General features: G+C 38.0%; 1 protein-coding gene and 1 pseudogene across 2 annotated transcripts in view; one reads left to right on the forward strand and one right to left on the reverse strand.

Moving 5' to 3' along the window:
• Window positions 1–22,836, forward strand: part of RASSF8 (Ras association domain family member 8) — a 126,099-nt gene that overhangs the window by 33,153 nt on the left and 70,110 nt on the right. Inside the window, exon 1 of one of the 2 annotated variants that reach the window (XM_029204980.1) lies at window positions 7,733–7,750. The exons of the other annotated variant lie outside the window; for it this stretch is intronic. The gene's annotated coding sequence lies outside the window, so the exon portion shown is untranslated. Of the gene's footprint in view, window positions 1–7,732; window positions 7,751–22,836 lie in introns of those variants that run through there. 2 annotated transcript variants of the gene reach the window in all.
• On the reverse strand, window positions 5,249–7,053 carry LOC114885298 (annotated as a pseudogene).

Here is a 22,836-nt window from a genome sequence, read left to right on the forward strand (position 1 = left end):
TTCCCAATCTCAGAAAGCAGCTTTTTCAGAGGGGTGTAGCGATTCCGCCTAAATTCTTCTGCAAACTCACTGTGCCTTTGCAGAGCCTTGTACTTTCTGAGCAGCAGTAAAGACAGCTTTATAATGTCTCCTTTGCAGAATGAGCCTGCTTCTGCTTCCTTTTCCATTCTTCAGGTCTTTTTCCTTCATAACATTTCTATCAGTTTGATGTTTTCTCTTAAAACTTTGGCCCAGCCATGTGTTCTGTCCTAATCACTGGACCACACCAAGGATCATACTGTTCCTTTCTTTAATATGTCCCAGTATCACATTTGTCTGATAAGTGTTCTATAGGGAAACACAGCTTCTGTTAGTGTGGTTATGTTTGTCTTTAATCTGTATGCATTTAACAGTGTGTTTGGGTTTTTGCCAACTCCAGTTGGAGTAAAAGATCTTCAGTAAAGACACCTAGATAATTTGGTGAATACTTTATCCAAACTCTGTAGTTCATCCTCTGAAAACAACTCTCTGGTGTGTGGGATATGAACGTGTTATCCAGGGGAAAGTAATCATTGGATAGCTTGTCTTGGTAAAGTTTATAAAATGCATTTCTCAAATTGGCCTAAAGAAAAATGATTGCTCAGCTATTTAAAAGACAATTGATCATGTCCTTTGCTTGTCGGTATCCTTCTCCTTTGTTATTCTTCTGAGTTCCTGTATGACATTTAATAACAAATCAGAAGACTAAAGTAACAAGGATGCATTTGAATTCCTATGGTTTATGGATCAGTTTCTCAGGCCAGAAAGGGAAGGGGCAATAGAGTGAGAACACTTATTATTAGGACCTGCCTGGGTTATGTGAACTAACCTGGGGTGGGAGTCTGGTAGGAAAAAAGCAGGATCTTTGAAATCTTGTGCACCTGAATTCAAATCAGGTGAACCTGGAAAGGAACCAAATCTTTCTGAAATCTTAGTTTCCTCTTCTGCCAAATGGGGACTGTAGGATTTACCCTCACAGGGTTGTGAATAGTGGCTGGATTGTACAGTGTGTGGCCAGGCACTTATTTACTGTGTGCCTATTATTACTTCTTAAAGGGCAGGGACTGTGTTCAAATCAAGTCATCTAATCTTTCTGAATCTCAGCTTTGTCATCTGGGGACTTCTAACACATTAGTATGAAAAAGCTCAGAAAATTTACAACATAATACAAGTATAATGACTTATTTCACAAAGGCTTCCTGAATATCCACCAGGATATGAACTCTACTATAGGCTTTCTTTTTCAAGTCTCTTTGGTGCTTCCAAAACATTTATTTGGTATTATTATTATCTAGATATTAGTTACATCTCACAAATATTGCACAGTTGATAGAAAGGAATACATATCTTATTTACCTTTATAATTTCTCCTGTATTTTAAATGTAGTAAGGGCTTAGTAAATGTTTATTAAAAGTGAATTTTTTTGTTGTTATTACCATTGCCCTCTGCTTTACAAACTGATCTAGCTGATAGCATCATAATGGATTCATTTCCACAGAAAATCTACCTCATTGTCTCTGTAGTCATTTATGGTTTTAACATTACATATGGAATATGTAAAACCCAAGATACTTTTCTTATTACCATCGTATGTTGCTCTTAGCAGAGCTGAATTATATTCAGAGTTGTACGATGTCTGTGAGTTTTCGTATCGAAGAAGAAAAAAAAAACTTTGAATGTTCCTGCCCTTCTTTCCAATTTTTGTATTTGTGGTTTTAATTTATTTTGTGAATACTTATGAAAATGTGCTATCGCATTTTATTTACAGTTGGGTATTTAGAGTTGAATATTTAGATGGTTTTCTCTTTTCAATAAGAAAGAGGTGTGCTTTTTGAACTTTTCTGGCATCTTGGAGAGTAGAGAGTAACTTCCTCCAAACCTTTAGACTTTTTCTTATATCACCTGTGAGACTTGAACAGCCAGAGCAGTAAGCTCTTTTCTGGTTTCTACAGTAATAAAAATGACCCTACTGTCCATTGATTACCCATCCTGGTGGGCCTAGTTTGGAGGAAGGAAGAGAATATATCCAGCAATTAATCAGCAGCCATTAAGAGACATCTACAAGCAGATGAAGGGCCTGCATTCTTTACTGATGAAAAAAAAAAAGGCAACACCTCTTGAAACTGGAATTTACTTTGCTCTTGAGCTGTTCTTAGTCATTCTGTTTTGCTTGTGCTCAGTGTATAGGAGTTGCAATAACCTGATATTGTGTTCATTTACGTCAACAGCTTCTGTTTGCATTCTTATAGACTAATTTAAATAAAGGCTGTGTGGGTGATAGTAGAAATATTAGTTATCTATAGCTGCAAACAAGTTGCCTTGAACTTAGGGACTTAAAACAATAAACATTTTTTATCTCACCTAGTTTCTCTGGATTAGAAATCCAGGAATGTCCTAGGTGGGCAGCTCTGGCTCAGGATCTTTCATAAGGTTGCAGCCCAGATTTCCTCCCGTATTGTAAGTAGTCCACAGGAAGTCTTGACTGGGGCTAGAAGATCCACTCCTAAGGTGGTTTGCTCACAAGCCTGGCAAATTTGAACTGGTTATTGGCAGGAGGCCTCTCTGTTCCTTACCACATGGATTTCTCCATAGGGCTGCTTGAATGTCTGTATAACATGAATAAGTGATCAAAGAGAGCAACATGGAAGCTGCATAGTCTTTTATGACCTAGTCTGGAAGTCACACATCATTTCCACAATATCCTACTGGCTCTACAAGTTAACTCCACTCATGTGGGAGGAGAATACACAAGGATATGAAGACCAGGAGGCAGGGATATTTGGGGATTATCTTGGAGGCTGGCTACCAAAGTAGGAGAATGTCTGATCCTTACACATATTTAGAAGTGTCCAGTGGATGTTTAAATAACCTTAATTTTAACTTTAACAAAAATAATTATTGGAATGTAGAGGTTTCCAATTTTTATCCCTTTTTTCCCAAATTGCACATGTTGGTATAAGTTGATTATTGGTCCATTTCAATTGCTTATATAATACCTATTTTTCAGAGATGTAGTCATAGAATTATATCTAGGTAAAAGAAATCGTTTAGCTAGGCAGGGCTTTCACTGATGATAAGCTCAGCACCTCTCAACAACCCGTTACCATTCTGTAAAACCCTCTGAATTCATCAAGCCCTCAGTTGACATTTACTGAGCACCTCTGATGTGCTAGGCAATATCAGTGCAAAAGGTCTCTGCCCTCAAGCAGAGCCAACAGTTTGTTATAATCTGTGCTAAATATTACAGTAGAGATACGTAGTGGAGATGGTGAGGTCGGTTGTTGAAGGTCATGGGCTCTGAAGTCCGTTTGCCTAAGTTCAGCTCCTGGCTCCCCTACTTATTAGCTGTATGACCTTGGACCAGTTATTTAACCTTTCTATTGAGTTTTCTTTCCTGATCTTCCCTTATTACAGCCTGCCTACCTCATCAGGCTGTGAGGATTTAGGAAGCAGTGCCAGTGAGTAGTGTTAGCCAGCCACTTGGGAGTACCTGGAATGATCAGTTTGGATGAGGGAAGGTTCCAGGGGCTGGGAGACTTTTGGGTAGTCTCTTGGAGGGTGAGTTGGTGGGGCCTCGGCACAGGACGCCAGCATGAAGGAGGGCTAGAGGCCGAGAGGCTGAGCCATGGGTGAGGCTGGACGTGTCATGTGGTGGCTTCGGGAGGGTGTCTGGAAATGAGCTAGCGGCATCCTCTGCGAGGATGCAGAGAGGCTCATGTAGAGCACCGGGACATTGTCCACTCTCTGAGAGCACCCCAGTTTAAATCTCAGCTTTCTTACCGCCTCTGTGAGTACTCTCACAGTTGCCAGATCTTACGTCTGTATTTGCAGTGAGGAAAATATTGTCACTGCAGTTATGGGCCAAACAAAAGAAGCTTGAACTTCTTTGGTGGAGGCTTTTAAAAACACTAGAATGATAGGATTTGTTCTTTTTTTGTTTGCTTTTTTAAAGTGGTCTGGCTAAAGGGTGGACGATGGGTTGAATAGTTAGGATGGTTGCAGTAATCGGTGGGGAGACGATTGAGACCTCACTGGGGACTAGAGAGGTGAGGAGAGGTTTATCAGAGCTGAGTCCTGAGGACTGAGTCCTTCCTGTCGGGTGTGGCATTTCCCACATCCCTAGGCCACCGGCAGAACTAGGACACGTGCCGTCCTATCCTAAAGAGCCTCGACTCATCCAGAATTTTACAGTTATAAAAATCTGAAAAGGAGAGATTTTAATGTCAGCATATATGTAAGTTAGTGTCATTTTGAATTATATATGAGGGAATAAGCACCATAATCATCTTGGCCTTTAAATGTCTGGCTCTGGTAGTGATAATGTTATTTTATGGACAAAAGAAGATAACGATTATGTCAATTCTAGAAACTACTTTTCAGGTGCCCACTTCCCATTTCCAAAAAACTTTCTTGAAAACAAAACTTAAAAGAGTGGTGAGGCTTTAAAGAAGAAAAGATGGATAGGAAAAGAAATTTTGAATTAGATAAATAAGAATCCCTTTGCCAACCAAACTGCATTCCAGATAGCTTCTAGGCCCAAGGTGGGAATCATGGTGGTTAGTCTATTTCGCCTCTTCTCACATGGTTCTGAATTCGCCACCCAGTCCTCTGCCAGTCCTCTCTCCCAGCAGAGTTGACCCTTCCTCACTTTTTGGATGATATAATGGTCCGTGGACAGGCTCTTTTACCAAAGGTGCATCAGCTTCAAATGTGTCTGTCTTCTAGCTTCTTTAGGAGGTAGGTCTAGTTGAAGCCAGATGGCTCTAACCCATCTAATAGAAGAGGATGAAACAGGAATTCTATGGTATCTAGTTGGCTTAAAGCCTATTCATTTTCATTAGAAAAATATTTTAATGTGACTGCTACTCTCTCTCTTTTAAAACTTGGAAGCATGCACTAATGCACTTTTACACTTGCAGCTATGACACCATGGAAAAAGTAATCTGGAAATGAATGGCATTTTTATAACAACTATTAACTTATATGAAGTACTTGTCTAGTAACCAGATTTGGAAACAGTGTCTCCGTCCAGGGCTGTAGAAGCTGAGCAGGGAGAACCCGGCTCTGGAAGGGAAAACTTTGGACTGACTTCCCGCTTCCTCAGTTGTGTTTGAAATGTATATATGTATATATTTTCTTTCTTTTTTTTTTTTCAAAACAGCACCTCAAAAATTTTTGTTACAATTCAACATGCTGTTCTAACAGTGCTGCGGCCAAGTCACCCAACGTTTTCTTCACTTTCCTTCCACACAAGTTAATTTGTTTCACAAAGTGGAACTAAAGTATATTCAAGTCATTCAAATGCAAGCTGCATAGATTCCTTATAAGTTACTGTATGAAGGTAGAAAAGAGATGCAAGAAAAAAAGACATCACAGAACTTATAGGATATCAAAATACTGGTACACAGTCTTTCCCAAGCTGCTTCATAATGATCCTAAAACTACCAGCATGAAAAAATAGTACAAGAATAAGGTTTATGGCTCCTTCAACTCTGTGTCTGTCATAATAATTACTGTAATACTTATTGTTGTAATAATTCTCATAATTATCCTCAGAGGGCTTCCCTGGTGGCACAGTGGTTAAGAACCCGCCTGCCAATGCAGGGGACACGGGTTCGAGCCCTGGTCCGGGAAGATCCCACATGCCATGGAGCAGCTAAGCCCATGTGCCACAACTACTGAGCTTGGGCTCTAGAGCCCACAAGCCACAACTACTGAGCCCGCGTGCCACAACTACTGAAGCCTGCGTGCCTAGAGCCCATGCTCCGCAACAAGAGAAGCCACCTCAATGAGAAGCCCGTGCACCGCAACGAAGAGTAGCCACCGCTTGCCACAACTAGAGCAAGCCCACTCACATCAACAAAGAGCCAATGCAGCCAAAAATAAATAAATAATTAACTAATTAATTAATTAAAAAAAATTATCCTCAGAAGGATCTCTACGAAACCGGCAAAAACGACAGCTACATCTAAATCTTTGCTCTCTTGATCGAGTCTCAGTGTCATTCTGCTGTGGTTCTCTTTGAGAGTCAGACCAAGGAACTCCTTTGCCATAGCATTTTTTTAATAGATTGGATCAGCCCCTCCATCTTATCTCTCTGATCAGTTAACACAGTCCTCACCCCTCTCCTATAGGGTATGTTTTCCCCAAGTAACCGCCCAGTTGGTTGAGGTAGACATTCTGGTAGAATGAATGACAATTTGATACTAGGGTTGAGCGTCAAGTTACAGAGGTTCTTTATTAATACTTCAGGCATAGGTTGAGAGGCAACTGGAATTGCCTGGGAATTTTCATCAATGGACATTTGAGGAGACTCCAGGGTCCAGGTTGGGTTAACCTCAGATGAATCCATTGGGAGTCTTGTCACAGCTTGAAGCTCCTCCTAGACCTTTGGGTTCCAGTGGAAGGTGATGCTTTAGACTCAGATTGCTACAAAGTAGCCTGGAAGAACTATAGAGTTAAGAAAGAGGGAGAAAAATCCAAGCTGACACACCATGGTGAGAGAAGAATCCAACCAATGTATATATTTTCTGATAGCTTGCATCACATTTGGGGCCCACCGGTTCTTTCTCCTTACACTATTTTTTTTTTAATTTATTTATTTGGTTGTGCCGGGTCTTAGTTGTGGCTCGCAGGCTCCTTAGTTGTGGCATGCATGTGGGATCTAGTTCCCTGACCGGGGATCAAACCCAGGCCCCCTGCATTGGGAGCATGGAGTCTTAACCACTGCACCACCGGGGAAATCCCCTTACACTATTTCTAATTTGATATTTCCTATTATTTCATAGCTAAGAACTTAAGGATTGTTCACTTTTGGGGGTGGTGTTTCCTATTCATAATAAAAGTAGTTCAGTGTCTTGGTATATTAAAAAAATATGGTTAATGGAAGATGGTCTTGTTACTAAAGTAAACCTTTCTATAAATAAATGCAGAAACATCTGCATTAAGGGCATAGTCTGAATGTGGCAGACATAAGAATTGCGTCAATTCCTGTCTTGTGGCCAAGATTTCTTTCTTTGGCTTTCTTTATAACTAATGTCATGGCAGAGTTTCACATTCTCACAGTATCATGCAATAGAATGGTCAAAAGAACTGGTGCCAAGTTACCCTCTTTCTTAGGTTAGCCAATGGTTGTCAGTTGTACTCACCAAGGAAGAATGCGGCATGTTTTTGTTTTTATTTTTTAAGACTGAAAACCTGAGTTCTCTTCAACTTCAACTTCATTTTTAGGCCCTGGCTTTAGGCAATTTTCCAAATGTCTAACTGCTAAACTGCTTTCAAGAAATTATTGTGGTATTGCAGGGAACTTTGGTCAGGAGAAAAAGAAGGCACAAAGTCTTTCCTAGAACACCATGGGCCCATCAAATAACCTTTTAAAGAAACAACTAAAATTCCTTTTTCAAAGGCACAAAAATACTAATTCAAACCAAACCAAACAAATCTACCCCACAAGTACTGCAATTCAAATGACTAGCGGAGAGGGCCCAAGAAGGGAGGAAAAATTGTTTTGGAAAAACCATTTGAAGCTAAAAGCTTGTGTATTTTGCTCTTTGATTAGAAGTTAAAATGGGGTGATGTAGCATTTCTAAGATAAAAATTAGCCAGGACTGTAAGGACACTGTGTACCTTTTCAGGTGCCTGTGTAGCTCCTCCTAGAATACCTGTCTGGTGCTCTACCCTTCCTCAAGACTACCTCACACTGCTCCCACTTGGGGACTCTAGCATGGCAAGGTGAGTCTGAAAATTTGTACTTCTTGCATACATCCTATAAGCGTATCACTTACAGTGACTTTTTTAAGAAAACTTTTCAAAGTCTTGGGAGACTTTCAGAGATTGTGTTCACTGGTGAATCATCATTTATAAACCCTTTATTTAAATAAGTACAAAGTGTAGTTAGCAGTAGTTGCCACTATGTTACAAATTCGAGATTCAAATTTGGCGTCTGAGGCAAAATTTTGCAAACTGGTGTATCACCAGTCTTGGGCTTCCTGAGCACTGTTCTACTAATGCTTTAAATCGGCAGCCTCTTTTAAGACAGTGGAGTATTTCTAACAGTGAAAGGCTAGAAGGTCTTGGTAAGTCTGAAATATATCCTGTAGTTTGAGCTTCCATCTCTAACAGTGTCAATAATAGGCTTCATTAAATAAAGGGGGCACAAAATCCCTTGAGGAGGGAATATACAACTAAATTATTCTCCACTTGCTTTTTGTATGCTTGATGTGTATAGTCTCTTGTCTCTTGAACATTAAAGTGACTTATTGGTCTCAGGAGGGGAAATAATTTGACCTTGTTTGTAGTAAGTGAATGACTTATGAATAAACGGTTCACGTTTTACAGGTGAATAAACTCTTTAAGGGCACCAGCCAGTGTGCTGTCACATAAATTCCTTAGTCCCTCACTTGCAAAAGTTATGTGCTTGCATTTTTGCCCAGATGATGAATTTTGAAGGTCTCACATAAATTAATTTCCCCTTAGAGCCTTCTAGTAATTGCTAGACTCTGTGGAAGGAGCGGATTCCTAAAAACACAAGTTCATATCCTCACTGGTTCAGTTCTCCTGTGGACTCTGCTGCGTTGCTCGGGCATTAGGGAAAACCATGACTGAAAGTCTCCAAGTGTTGAGAATAAAAGATAGTCTGATTCTAATAAGGTGATTTCATGACATCCATGTGAGAGCTGAAAAATCCTAATTGAGCCCTGCTATTTGTAATACAGTCAAAAGAAGAAAAGCATAAGGAAAAAATGTATTCTGTAGCTCCATTGACCAAAGTTCTCCTCCATGATTGGATAGTCACTGAAATTTTAGTTTTAGCTTTGAACACTTCAGTTATTTTGTTTCTCTTGGAACACTAGTACTTATTTACTAATACAGGTAGGAGAGGGGTATATGAGTTGCTTGGAGTTTACTGCTGAGGAGTTTTCATTTTTTGCTATTGTCAAATGCTCGGTAACAGTCTGATTCTTGACTTCAACAGCAAAGAGACTCCTTTAGCATTTAGCATACTGCTCTGTTTTTCTTTTTTAAATAAAGCTTTGTTTGAACTTACAAAACTTTTTTGCCTATGCTGGATACTGAGCCAGTTTACTCATACCAACAGGGTATATGAGTTCCCTAAGCCTTTCAAAAGGAAGCATTTAATTTTTAGTTATGTTAACTTTGATGAGCAGCAAAACCAGCATTGAAAATTCTTAGTCTTGCTACATTGTAAAACTACCTTTTTTTTTTTTAAGGAGCTACTTTAAATTTTTACTGTCTTAAAATCAGAATATCTGTACTAAATCACATTTCTCCATAGTGATGCAATTATTCCCAAGCCATTCTTCTCTTAGAGAATGAGGATAGAGAATAATTCACACTGTTATCACAAGGCATTTTTGTTAGGTTTATAAAATTGAAGCTGTGTGAGAGCAAACCATAAAGCCCATGTTTTGTGTAAAAGACAGATTAGGTAAAACAAGTTTAGATTTTACAGATTGCTTATTTGTTTCTCTTTCTGTTCTAAATAGGACTGCAATATTCTCCCACCCTCCTTTTCTGGTACTTTCCTGGAAAAAGCATTAGTGAGGGGAAAATAATGGTAAACAAGGCTTAGTTCTATAATCTTCTTTAACAACTGCCTTGCAAGTGATTTCCCAGAGTTTCTGTAATGAAGCATATGGTGGTAAATACACCCTGTGCTTCTGGTAATGGGGAGTAGTTTCAGAGTACTCTCAACATTTTATATTTTAAGCTTTGTACGTGTATTTTCAGGTTAGGTTTTCTGTCCCGTGTAGATTTAATGGAATTTATTTTTATATGCTTGTTCTTGGTTTTCAGGGTTTAGATGAGGGCATTTCTGAATAAAACTTGTGAAGAGATGTTTTTTGTTGTTATAAGTAATCCATGCATACAGATTTTAGGAGGCTTGAAATGGCCTTGTGGAGAAAACAACTTCATAGAAAGGGGGATATTTTCTGTAATTTAAGTTGTCATAGTAACCTGCATCAAGACATGTACTTGGAATCCAGGCCTGAAGAATTTCAGTGACAATAAACATTCCAGTTGCATTCATCATCATCTTTTTTTTTTCTCTCTAAGAAAGAAGCCATCTATTGTGACCTAATTATTTCATTTCTGTTTTTAGAAAATGGGTAGCAGTTTGCATTTTTTAGCGCTATGAAACTTCCCTGGTAGAGTAAAAATGAAAAATTTAGCTGCTTATATTGGAAGTTGATATATTTTTCTGATAATGTATCTCAAACTATTTCAGATGGTAAGACAGATTCAGTCAGTATAGTGGTTACTTGACGAAATATGAAAGAAACAGGATTTGATGAAGACTTGAAGAGATTGCCACAAACATTTATTAACATGCCAGTCTTAATATTAACAGTATTAGAACCTGGTTTTCATGGAACTCTGATCTGGGAATGTTATGAATTTCCTAATATCAAATTGTTAATATTTTATTTTATGGCATCTCGTACTATAGTCTTAATAAGCATGAATGTATTTTAATAAAAAGGATGAAGTATCATTTTTATTAGCAGAATAAGTTTACTTTGAGAAATTTGTATCCAGACATTATCTTTAGATTTGCTGTCTTTTACAAGGAACAGTACAATATTATTTCTAAAGAGAAAACTTTTTAGGGTTTGCTTCTCTCTTGCCTTCTGCAAGATACTGATTGCTAACCAAGATTATTCGGAGTTAAAAATGTTCTCCTGAAGCAAGGAACATTAAGAGAAATAGAGAGTTAAGGATGTGTGTGTCCATTCATTTTAGGAAACTTGGAAAATAAATTGGAAGTGTTTGTGGCTAGTCTAATTTTACAAATATATACAAAATTAGCAGTTATGGGATCTAACTGTAGTTACCTGTAATTGAAAAGTAATAATACTTTTGTAGATCTTTTCCACATATGTTTGAGAAACTTAATCAAATGGATGATGTTTTTAAAAACATAAATCAATAAAATTTGAATTCTAAAATATAGAAAGGTAGATTTAGGAATCCTAGATAACTGTGAAAATGTGAAGGAAAATAAAATCACCCATTATCTCACAATTTCGAGATATTTACTCTTTCTATTTTATAGGAAGTGTCTATAATTTTAAAAACAAAATCGGGATCCAGCTATTAATAGCCAAAATACTAATAATGGTGAAACACAAACATTTTATCTACTGTTAGAGTTAGCAACATACCAGCTGTCATCACTACAATCTAACGTAGCTTTGAAATATCTAGTTAGTGTATTAAGAAAAGAAAAAGGAGTAAGAGAAAGAACTATTGGAAAGGAGGATAAAATTCTTTGTAGATAATGAAAAAAATCACAAAGACGCTGAACTAAAAATAATAGAATGTAGTAAAGTTCCATTGGAAATATCATGATGTATATAGTAATAATAACTAGTTCCAAAATGTGAGAAAAAAGGAGCCCATTCATAGTAGCAACAAAAATTATGCTGAGGATTAAACTTTGTGAGAAATGCAAATGGTATTTAGGAAGAAAACCATTAAACTTTTCTCTCAGGGTGCAGAGACTCAGTATGGAAGACAATTCATTAATTATTTTTGATCTCTTTATATTGATTTGTAAGTTTAATATAATGAAAATCTCAGCAGGAAATTTTCACAGGTCAGTGATTCTGAATTTCGTATTTATAAGATAAGAGCCAAAACATATTTATATAAAGATAGTAATTAAAATGGGAGATTGGGATTGACACATATACACTAATGTATAAAATGGATAACTAATAAGAACCTGCTGTATAAAAAAAATAAATAAAATTCAAAAATTCACACAAAAAAAGGATCCCAAATAAAATAATCCCAAAGAAACCCACAGAAAGATGCATTACAGTCAAATTATCAGAAGTCAAAGAGAGAATTTTTTTATTGAAGTATAGTTGATTTAGAATATTATGTTAGTTTCAGATGTACAGTATAGTGATTCATTTTTTTTTATAGATTATACTCCATTTAAAGCTATTATAAAATATTGGCTATATTCTCCAACTGTAAAAAATAATAATAATATGTTGATAAAGTAGACAAATACTTGAAACAGAATAGAAAGCCAAGAAGAATATTTTATTGATTAAAAATTATAAATATAAAAATGTAATAAATATACTAGAAGAGAATGTTCATAAATATCTGATTTTGGGTTTAGGGAAAGTTAAACTAAAATACAGATGCAAAGATTTAAAAAGGAATGATTCATATATGTAATTACATTAAAAATAAAATGATTAAAATTTGCATATGTAAAATCACAAAAAGTATTCTATATAATGTATATATATATTATCATATATATAAAACTAAAGTTAATACCCCTATGTAAAGAACTACTTAAGATCAGTAAGAAAATAATCAACACCCAATTTAAAAAATTAGTTTGTAGCTCTGTTTTTAGTTTTTTAAGGAACCTCCATACAGTTCTCCATAGTGGCTGTACAAATTTACATTCCCACCAACAGTGTAGGAGAGTTCCCTTTTCTCCACACCCTCTCCAGCATTTACTGTTTGTAGACTTTTTGATGATGGCCATTCTGACTCGTGTGAAGTGATATCTCACTGTAGTTTTGATTTGCATTTCCCTAATAATTAGCGATGTTGAGCATCTTTTCTTGCGCCTCTTGGCCATCTGTATGTCTTCTTTGGAGTCTGGGATTGACATGTATACACTGCTACATTTAAAATAGGTAACCAACAAGGACCTGCTGTATAGTACAGGGACCTCTGCTCAATATTCTGTAATAACCTAAATGGGAAAAGAATTTGAAAAAGAACAGATACATGTATATGTATAACTGAATCACTTCACTGTACATCTGCTACTAACACAACATTGCTAATCAACTATACTGCGGTATAAAATAAAAATAAAAATTAGTAGTTCCTACTAGTTTAAAAAAGAATACAAACATGGGGCTTCCCTGGTGGCGCAGTGGTTGAGAGTCCGCCTGCCGATGCAGGGGACACGGGTTCATGCCCCGGTCTGGGAAGATCCCACATGCCGCGGAGCGGCTGGGCCCGTGAGCCATGGCTGCTGAGCCTGCGCGTCCGGAGCCTGTGCTCCGCAACGGGAGAGGCTACAACAGTGAGAGGCCCGCGTACTGAAAAAAAAAAAAAAAAAAAGAATACAAACAGGTGTAGATCTAAAGATTTGTTTAATTTTAATATATGTAGTATATCACATTATTAAAGATTAAAAAAACATGTACATGACATATATATGAGTGACCTGTACCTAAAATGTAACATACGCAGACACATGTAATTCGTAATGTTGGCAGTGGGAGAAGTAAGAAAGATCAAAATGCTCATATAATGCACCTAGAAGGTAGACTAGTACTCTGTAGCCAATAATGGAATCTGTCTGTCTACCTACTTCTGTATCTGTAGATAGTTTTATTTTTTACTATTTAATGAATGGAAAAATGATAGTAATCTAAAAAGTGACAGCATAAGGATGTAATATAAATTATAATCTTGTATTTTTTAACTGTATTTATGCAGAAAATAAACAAGGAGGTAATATACAAAAGTGTTGATGATTATCTCCAAGTGGTAGAATTATAGGAAAATAATAATTATTATTAATATTACATTATTATTACAGATTCTCTAAAACAAATGTGTTTGTATTCAGAAATTTGAAAGATTTTTTTTAATCTATAGATTGACCAAATGTCTAAGATTTCATCATATGCCTTATTGAAAAAAAATTACCATAAAGATATATTTATTGAGATGGACTATACACAGAGTCAAGTAATGAATCAAGATCATCAGTCTCTGGGCAGGGTTGAACAGACTGCATTTCCAGGCTACCATTCATATTAGACTGTGGTATATACCTGTGTATCTGGGATCGTGTTCCCTGGAAGGGTAGGGTCCAGCATCCCTGGGAATGATAAAGAGCAGTGTGTCCCTAGGTTTAAATCTTAGCCCTTTCCCTGTGCCTATTATATCAAGTGTCACAGCAGCTTAAATGTTCAAATATTGATTGCCAATGACATTGAATCAAAGTTAAAGTCTTTATAGATTAAATGAGAGAACTAGGACATTTATTTTAATTCCAGATATTTTGATTTATTATTTATCTCTGCTCCACTTCCCCATTGACTCCACTGTTTTGTTTACAATGATTATATCTGAGCAGGAAATTTAAGGAATTTTTAGGAAATAACCAGTCTCCCTTCTATCCCATCTCCTCTTTCACAGAGATACTGTGCCTCTCAAGTCTTAAGTATTATTTTGTTTAATTTACTTGTGCTGTTTTTCCTGAATATGGCTCTTAATGGTGACCTTGTTTTTTTCAGTAATGCTAATGGATTTGTTTACCTTTCATCAATCAAAGGTAACCATTGTTAACAGTTTCTTGGGTATCTTCGTGTACAAAGAACATGTATTTATTTATTTTTTTAATTTGTAGGTGTGTGTGTGTGTGTTACACAGGATTCTTTGCAGGTTGACTCCTTTAATTGCCAGAAGAATCTTAAAGGCAGATATGATTATCAGATTACACGTTGAATTAGTCAGAGTTCAGTGAATATTTATTGCTGGTTTGCATTCTTCCATGTGTCTGAGTTTGTAAAAATGAGTTTAGTATGTAATTACGTGAGACTGTGATCGCATCTCCTCCTGATTGCACCAGTGACTATCCTTTTAGTAGAGTCATTCTCTATGACCTGGTTTCTATCCCAGTAAATTGAGGCAGTGCCTACTCTACCTGAATGCAATAGGGAGAATATACAAAATCATTTTTTGTTTTTAAGATCTACTAAGGTAGTAATAATGTTATAACCCTCTTTCTAATTTTGCAAAGGCAGTTTCTTTTATCTAAAGTGAATTTTGTGAAAGTTACGGAAGAGGATGGAGTTCATGGTTTCTGCTTTTAAGGAACATATAGTCTCACCAAGTAAAAAAGGTTCACATCAGATGGGAAAAACAAAGTTTTTACTGCCAAGTAATACCATGTTATATCAACAGCTGAACTTATACACTCCATCTCTTTCACTCTTCCTCTCTTTTACATTTCAGCTGGGGTGTACTTGCTTCTTAGAAATTTAGGGAAACTTATCCTGAACCTCCAGTTTCAAAACTTATGAAAATCTCCCCGTGATCTTGCTCAGTCTAGAGTCCTGTGTCAAGTGAGCATCCCTTCATCTGTCTGACTTGCCTCTGTGTATGGTCTTCACTTTTGCCCAGTGTTAAACCTGCTTCTTTTAAAAGTGGTTTCTATTTCAAACATGTGCACACAACCCCACTTAGTGGTTCCACTAAAGACCAAGGAGTTAGAGGAAAGAGACTCACTTTGCAAGAAAGACACCCTTGGTAGCCTTCCTGGCCCCTCACTTCATCCTTATCCTTTCCTTCCAGGATGTCCCAAAGAGCTGTGTGTGTCTGTAGTCTCAGAAATTGCCACATATCATCAGTATTCATCAATCTGGGTACCAATCAGCTTAACCCATTGTTAACTGTGTGACCTTGAATTCTCTAAAATGCAGTTTTCTCACTTGAATGTTGGGTAAGAATAAATTATATATGTAAAGGATTTTGTATATAAAAAATTCAATGAATGATAGCTGTCATCATTTTTATTAAAATAGTGTCATTTTCCCCAAATGCTTCAGTCTTGTTTCAGACACAGGCTAGATATATTTTTATGTAAGTAGACTTTCACTCTTTTATTACTTAAGGAGACTACATAATTGTTCAAAACAGACACTTTGGAGAGTGAAACATGGTACTGTTGGTAATTATGCTGTGATAACAATGTAAACCATTGCTGTTCCAGGCAGACCCGGATGAGTGGTCACCCTGGGTATACCTGTATCCCTAGTGCCTGATTTGTGGTGCAGGCTCAGAGGACTCAGGCCATTGTCCATTGAGTGAGACGGGGTACATGGGACAAGTGAGGTCACATTTTTCTTTCTGAGCTTATCAGAAATCATTAAATCATTAAATTGAGGTTAACAATAGCTATCTCACAGAGTGGCTATAAAGATGAAATGAAATTGTGATCTCATAAAGCATGGAGTATACGTCTGGAAATTGGATACCTGTTAAATCCCCTCGCCATCTGTGCAAATTACCTTAGTGGCACTGATGGATGAGTTTTGCGTATAGATGTTTCTGCTGCGTTATGCACTTACCTCTCATACTTCCTTTCTGTTTTCTTTTGACCGGACATTGTAGGTGGCAATCATAACTAACTGCACACATGGTTCCACAGTTTACAGTGGAGGTTTAGTCTATATTGTTTCAATTAAGCACTTTCTGACATTGAAAGGCATGAATTGTGGTGTTCAGTAACCACACCTACTTTCCCTATAAGCTCTCTGTGGTATGCTTTTTTTTTCTTTTGTGCTTCCTATTTTTTGGATGAATCATAATCTAAATAGGGGAATTTTTTTTTTTGGTAAATATCTGTTAAGTATGAATGTTCATATGCATTTAATAGACGTGTGAATCAAAAGCACTTGTTTTGGACATCAATTGTAGAGATGTATTTCTTCCCTTGGGAAAAAATCTGTTAGCTCAACCTTGAAAATTGATAATATACGTAATGTACATACCAAATTTGATTTTCTTATACTAATCTATAAATAACACAAATCTGGGGACTTTCCTGGTGGTCAGTGGTTAAGAATCCACCTTCCAATGCAGGGGACTAGGGTTCGATCCCTCGTTGGGGAGCTAAGATCCCACATGCCGTGGGGCAACTAAGCCCTCATGCCGCAACTACTGAGCCGGAGCACACTGGAGCCCGCCCACCACAACTAGAGAGAAGCCCAGGAGCTGCAGCAAAAGATCCCGTGTGCCACAACTAAGACCGACGCAGCCAAATAAATAAATAATCAATATGCAAAATAAATAAATAAATAACACAAATCTGGAGGAAGTAGTAGACCTTAAGGTTTGGATCTTTTGCAGAAGAATAAGAGCCGTTCACCATAATTTTCCATAGCTGTTCATTTCATTATCAATTCTTTTAGACATGGTACTGCCCAGTCTTTTGGCTTACAGAGAGTCTACTGGGGGATAGACAGATAGACAGGTGGTGAATGGTTATGGTCATGTTATAAAATACACAACAGTGGAATGAAGGAGGTGCTATGGGAGCACATGGGGAAGTACTGTTACTGCAGAGGTTAAGGAGAGATGCTTGTGGAGATCATTTGAGCTGAGTATTTAAAAATGAGTAGGTCTTTAGGGAGGCAGCAGAAGGCCTTCTAAAATAGCCTGGGAAATAGCATATGCAAAATCTAGAAAGGCGCATAAGGAGCATGATGTGTTTGGAGATAAACAAGTACATCTTGGTGTGAATATGAATATAGATGGGAAGGAGATGGCTGATTTTAAAAAACAGGATTCTTAACTGATTCACTTTGTTATAAAGCAGAAACTAACACACCATTGTAAAGCAATTATACCCCAATAAAGATGTTAAAAAAAAAACAACAACAGGATTCTTATTCTAGTTTGATAGAAACAAGCTTTTCTTTTAGGGGCTCTGGGCTTTATGGTAATTGAAAGGATCAAAATTATTTATAAGTAAACAAAGTTCTAGTTGAAGGATAAGTAGAAATATTGATGGTTTGGAATAACCTAAACTTCAGATATTTCTGTAAGGAGAAAATTTATTCACACTTTTTATTCTTGATAATTTCTTTATAGTCTCAAGAAATTAAATATTTAACATATCTTTATTCTTCAAAAGGATATTGCTACTTTAAAATATTCTCACTTTAAAAAATGGGTATGAATAGATAACATTCAAAGCTATACTGTTTCCAGGCCATTGATTTAATATTCCTTTCACTTTAACATTTTCTCCTGTTAGCTGCTGCAGCCACTGGACAATTTTACTGTGCAGATTCTTTGCAAATTTTGCCTTGTCAGAATGGGAATTGTGTGACGGATGAAATGATTAAAGATTGTACTTTTTTGATACAACAAATAATAATGCTTTCAGGAAAACAGGCTGGTATTAACTGCTGTTTCTATTCCATTTTGCTTTCAAGGATCACTTGAATGTATACTCTCTATCTTTTCACTATATCAATCAAAAAGCAGAAATATAAATAGTGATTTTTTACTATTAACCAAGTAGTAATTTCATATAATAATGTTATATTTATATCCTCACGTGAAAAGCAAAATAATGTCACGTGGGTGACTTTACCTTAGCTCTGGCACCATCATGCCAGCGTCATTTTGTATTTTCCCTGTGAAGCACCATGGCATCTTGCAAGCATATACATAAAATCTTAATTTTATTTTTTACTTGGAAGGTACTTTGAAGATTCACATTGAGGCTGAAGAAAGGAAGACGCATTTGGGGACTGATCTGCTCCCTCTAGACTTATTTCTCAAGGGTAAAAATTCTCTGTTCTTCTCTGTGGTCCCAGTGCTGCCTAGCCCGTAGGTAAAGATCGGTCAAATAGGTAAATACATCTCTTTGTTTGCAGAGCCTGAATTACAACCCAGATCATTTGATTCCCAATCAGTCCAGTGTTCTTTCCTGCACACTGGTACTTCCCCATACTGCAAAATGGATTTACATAGTAGCAAATTCCCAAGGTTTCAAGTTATGTGTCATGTGTAGTTGCCAGCCATTATAATCCCACCGCCACCTCACAAGAAAGCCAAGCTCACCAACATGTTAGGACAAGGGGACTATCTGGGCCGAGAACCGATGGATATATTAGGATATTCTTGAATAAATTTTAATCCCTTCCTCAAGATGGATGGCACTTGGTGCTTTTCAGTATGTTGCTCACACTTTTTTTGATCAAACCATGAATCAGCAGATGCTATAGGATTGTAGACTTATTTCTAGAGTAGTGTTCCTAAGCAGGAGAGGTTCCTCTACCAAGAGTGTTTGGGACATTTGCGATGCCATTTGTGAGGACATTCAATCACTGGTTGCTACAGTGATTGAAGAGGTACTACCAGCAGTTAGTGAATGGGTGACAGAGAGGCCAGGCATCCTATCATGCACAGGTCAGTCCCACACAAAAAACTTAAAAATGGCCCACTGTGCTTTACCAGTGAAAGTCCACAACTGGGCTTAACTTTTTACACACATACACAAAGCACTTTTGCATTGTCTTAAAATACAATTAGTTTCCCAGGAATGAAGCTATTATGTAAATTAAGGGAAAGCGTACTTAATGCAGAACTTGAAAAAGAGTTGTCCCCTGACTTAAAAAACTGTGTCCTAGACAGCAGTGCCCCTTGTAGTATTCGAGTTTCCTATCAACGTACATGTTAGCAGCCTGCATTTATAACTGTTGGAGTCAGGATATAGGTGTGAGTATCATCCCTCAGTACCTGTGGGGGGTTGGTTCCAGGGCACACCTCAGATACCAAAATTTGAGGATGTTGAAGTCCCATAATTGGCCCTCTGTATCCGTAGTTCTGCATCCACAGATTCAACCAGCTGTGGATCGTGTAGTACTGTAGTACTTATTGAAAAAAAATCTGCATATAAGTGGGCCCACACAGTCAAACTCTTGCTGTTCAAGGGTAAATTAAACTGTACTTCATTATGTCTTGTCATTTACGTACTTAAGTTCCTGTCTCTGTTTGTTTTCTTTTATTTCTCTTCTTTTCTGGCTTCTGTGTTGGGAATGGCAGATATGGAGGTGGAGGAAGCGCGGGTGGAAGCAGTGAGACTCGTCAGGAGGCTATTGGAGTAACTCAGAGGAGAGTATGTATGGCAGGGTGGGTAGAGGTGGAGCCAGCAGGATTTCCTGACAGACTGGATGCTGGGTAGTGAGAGAGGGGAGTCAAGATTAACTGGAGGCCTTTTGGCCTAAGCACCTAAAAGGCTGCATTCTGAGTGGTTTGAACTGAGATGAAAGAGTGTGGGTGCAACAGATTAGGGAGGTAAGATCAAGAATTCCTTTTGAGGCGTGTTGAGTTCAGGTTGCCTACTGGACGTCCAAGTGCCAATGTTGAGTTGGCATCTGGATGTGAGGCTGAAGTGAGCTAAAAATGTGAATGTGGGAATTGTCAAGTGTATGGCATTTCAAGTTGTGGTTAAGTTGAATGAGATCACCCAGGGTGTGAATATGGGTAGAAAGAGTAGAGGACCAAGGACAGATTTGGGACACTCAGACAGTAGGAAAGTATAGGGAAGAGGAGGTTGAGAAGGGACACCAGTGAAGACAGAGGAAAACCAGGAGAGCGCCGTGTCCTAGTAGCCAAAAGCAGAAAGTGTATTGGGAGGAGGGGGGGGACTGACTCTAGATTTAGTGCCATGAAGGTGATTGGTGACCTTGATGAAGGGGTTTGGTGGAGTATGGGGGTAAGAGCCTGACAGGAACGGGCTCAGTAGAGTGGGAGGTAAGAAAATGAAAAGGGACAAGAAATGAAGGATAGGTAGTGGGTAAAGTGGGATCAGAAGAAAACTGTTTTTGTTTTTTGTTGTTGCTGTTTTTAAGATGGTAAGGTAGCTATTGGTTTATTCTCTGATCCAGTATAAAAGTCAGTGGACAGAGTGGTGGTGTTGGAGCAGATATGGGCAGGCCGGCACCCTGGTCCCCTACGGGGCTCTTGTGGCTGTAGCACTCGTTTTCTAGACAGCTGATTGCCGTAACCCTGGAAGAGCTAACTGATACCTAATAGATTTTGAGGCCCTGGGGCCAGAGGCTTTCTCACTCACTAGTGTTTCTTTTTTGTTTAGGAAAGTTGGTCAGCCACCAAACAAGAGCTTAGATTTTAGCCAGAAACTAAATTAGAAATCATTGGAAAATTAGAAGGGAAGGTAGAACCAGTCGCTTCTCCTTAGGCAGTGACCAGAGAGCAGCTAAAGTGTTTCCTTCCTGTCCACTGGGACCATCTTAACCGTTTTGACTTGCAGGCAGAATGGTGCAAGGTCTTTAGAATAAGTAAAGTGAGGCACCTAGGAGGGCACAGCATGTAAGGATGCACTCACTCTGAGAGGCGTGCAGGCAGTATTGGCACTTGACAATGATGCCTCCTTACATTTTGTGCCTTGCTTGCCGCCCCTGAATTCCCCCGGCCCTGAGAATGGGCACTGTGATTTGTTCAAGGGACAGTAGGAAAGCTCTTTGCCCTAATTATCTCTTCTCATACTACCAGTTGGAGATGAATTTAATGTGCTTTAGTTAGTCAGATATTCCTCTTCCCCCTTAACGTCTAGTCGACTTCATCCACTGGAACCAACATAAAGAGGACTTGATGAAGAAGAAAAGTGTTTCTGGGCTGCAAAATTCTATTGTTGGTGATGGCAGAGCAGGAGATAGTTGATTGGAGCCTTTGGATAGACAAGGGGCAACATAAGGGACTGTTGGATCCCTACGAGGCCAGGGTACAGGGACTGGGAATACAAGGGAGACTGGTTAGGATCAATCCTGTTTATGAAGACTGGAATAGATTAGTTAGATATTTCCCAGATGAGCAATATTATTTTTGATAGTGGTAGTTACTCTCCTAGGCCCTTGCTTCCTTTTTACGTCCAATCCCACAAGCACCTGAGTCAAATAAATGTGATGACATGATTAATTAAGTAATAAATGGAGATGACCCATGAACTTCTGTTTAAATCTAGTGTCTTTAAAGGTTTTGTTATCATACATGTAGCAATAGTAGGCCTTTAGGAGATGCTTTTTGAAACAAGTATATATTCTGCTTAATTGTTTATTTTATTAGATGGTAGAGTATATATTAATTCAAGGTTGCAGACTGCCTAGATTCAGGTCTTGGCTTTTCCCCTCATGAGGTGTGTGATCTTGGGCAAGTTTTATAACTTCTCTGTGGCATGGTTTCCTCTTCTAAAAAGTAGGGACAATAATAGTACCAGTCTCTAAAGATTATTATGAGAATTAAATAAATTGATACATTCAAAGCACTTAGCACTTGTTAATACTTTAAGAAAAACTGTCAGGCATTTCATATTTTAAAAGTGAGGAAACTCAATCTCCGCTTCTTCCCCAAATAGCACTATAACCGGCAATGAATGCTTGAGTGTTGGCTCTGTGAACTGTAGTTATTTAGCCTTTTTTCAATGGCTGTAAACAGCTTCTTGTATTTCTGAAGATGGAGGAATAGAAGACATCTTCCCATCTGGCCTCATGTCTATATATATCACTCTTGACACCTGAACATAACTGTGCTCATATATTATTTTGTTATTTATTTATATCTTCACTAATCATGTGAGTGAGTTGGATTTTTAAAAATGGGTGGGGCCTATGATTAGTATCCAGATTTGTTTCTTCTTGGGCGTTCTTTGTCCATGATATTTCATTTCACGTGTTTGTCCATCTTCATGCTCGGCCCCTCCACCCAGATTTATGGAACCAAATTAAAGGAAACTATCTCCAGAATTTTAAAAAAAGGTGAGATTTCCGTGCAGTCAGTAGCCTGTTATCCACAGGGCCTGTGTTGGCATGGTCTCGCCCTCAGGGAGCTTGGCAGTTGTGCCCAGTAATGAGAGCAGATTTATCCTTGTGTGGTGTGCCCACGGCACTGCCCTCCCAGCTTCTCTCCTGTTCCCAGTAATCCAAGTCTGTTTCATACACCCATGGTAAGGTGTGGCTTCTCTAGCAATAGTCACCTGGTGGGACAGCATTTTAGTGTTTGTATAACACTTTGAAGTAGAAGAGTCTAGTTTGATGCGCACAGCAAACTAAAGAGGGAAATAGTCTTATGAGTATTCTGCAGATGGAGAGATGACCATCCAGGAGTTTAAGGAAGTTCAGGGTTAAAAGGTTAAAATAAGTAATGAACCAAGGTCTGCTGACTCTTTAAAACCTATGTCCTTCCATTTTCATTGCTTTCCA

This window comes from Monodon monoceros, unplaced genomic scaffold, assembly GCF_005190385.1.
Source record: "Monodon monoceros isolate NGI ecotype Baffin Bay Population unplaced genomic scaffold, NGI_Narwhal_1 Super_Scaffold_6, whole genome shotgun sequence".
NCBI lineage: Eukaryota > Metazoa > Chordata > Mammalia > Artiodactyla > Monodontidae > Monodon > Monodon monoceros.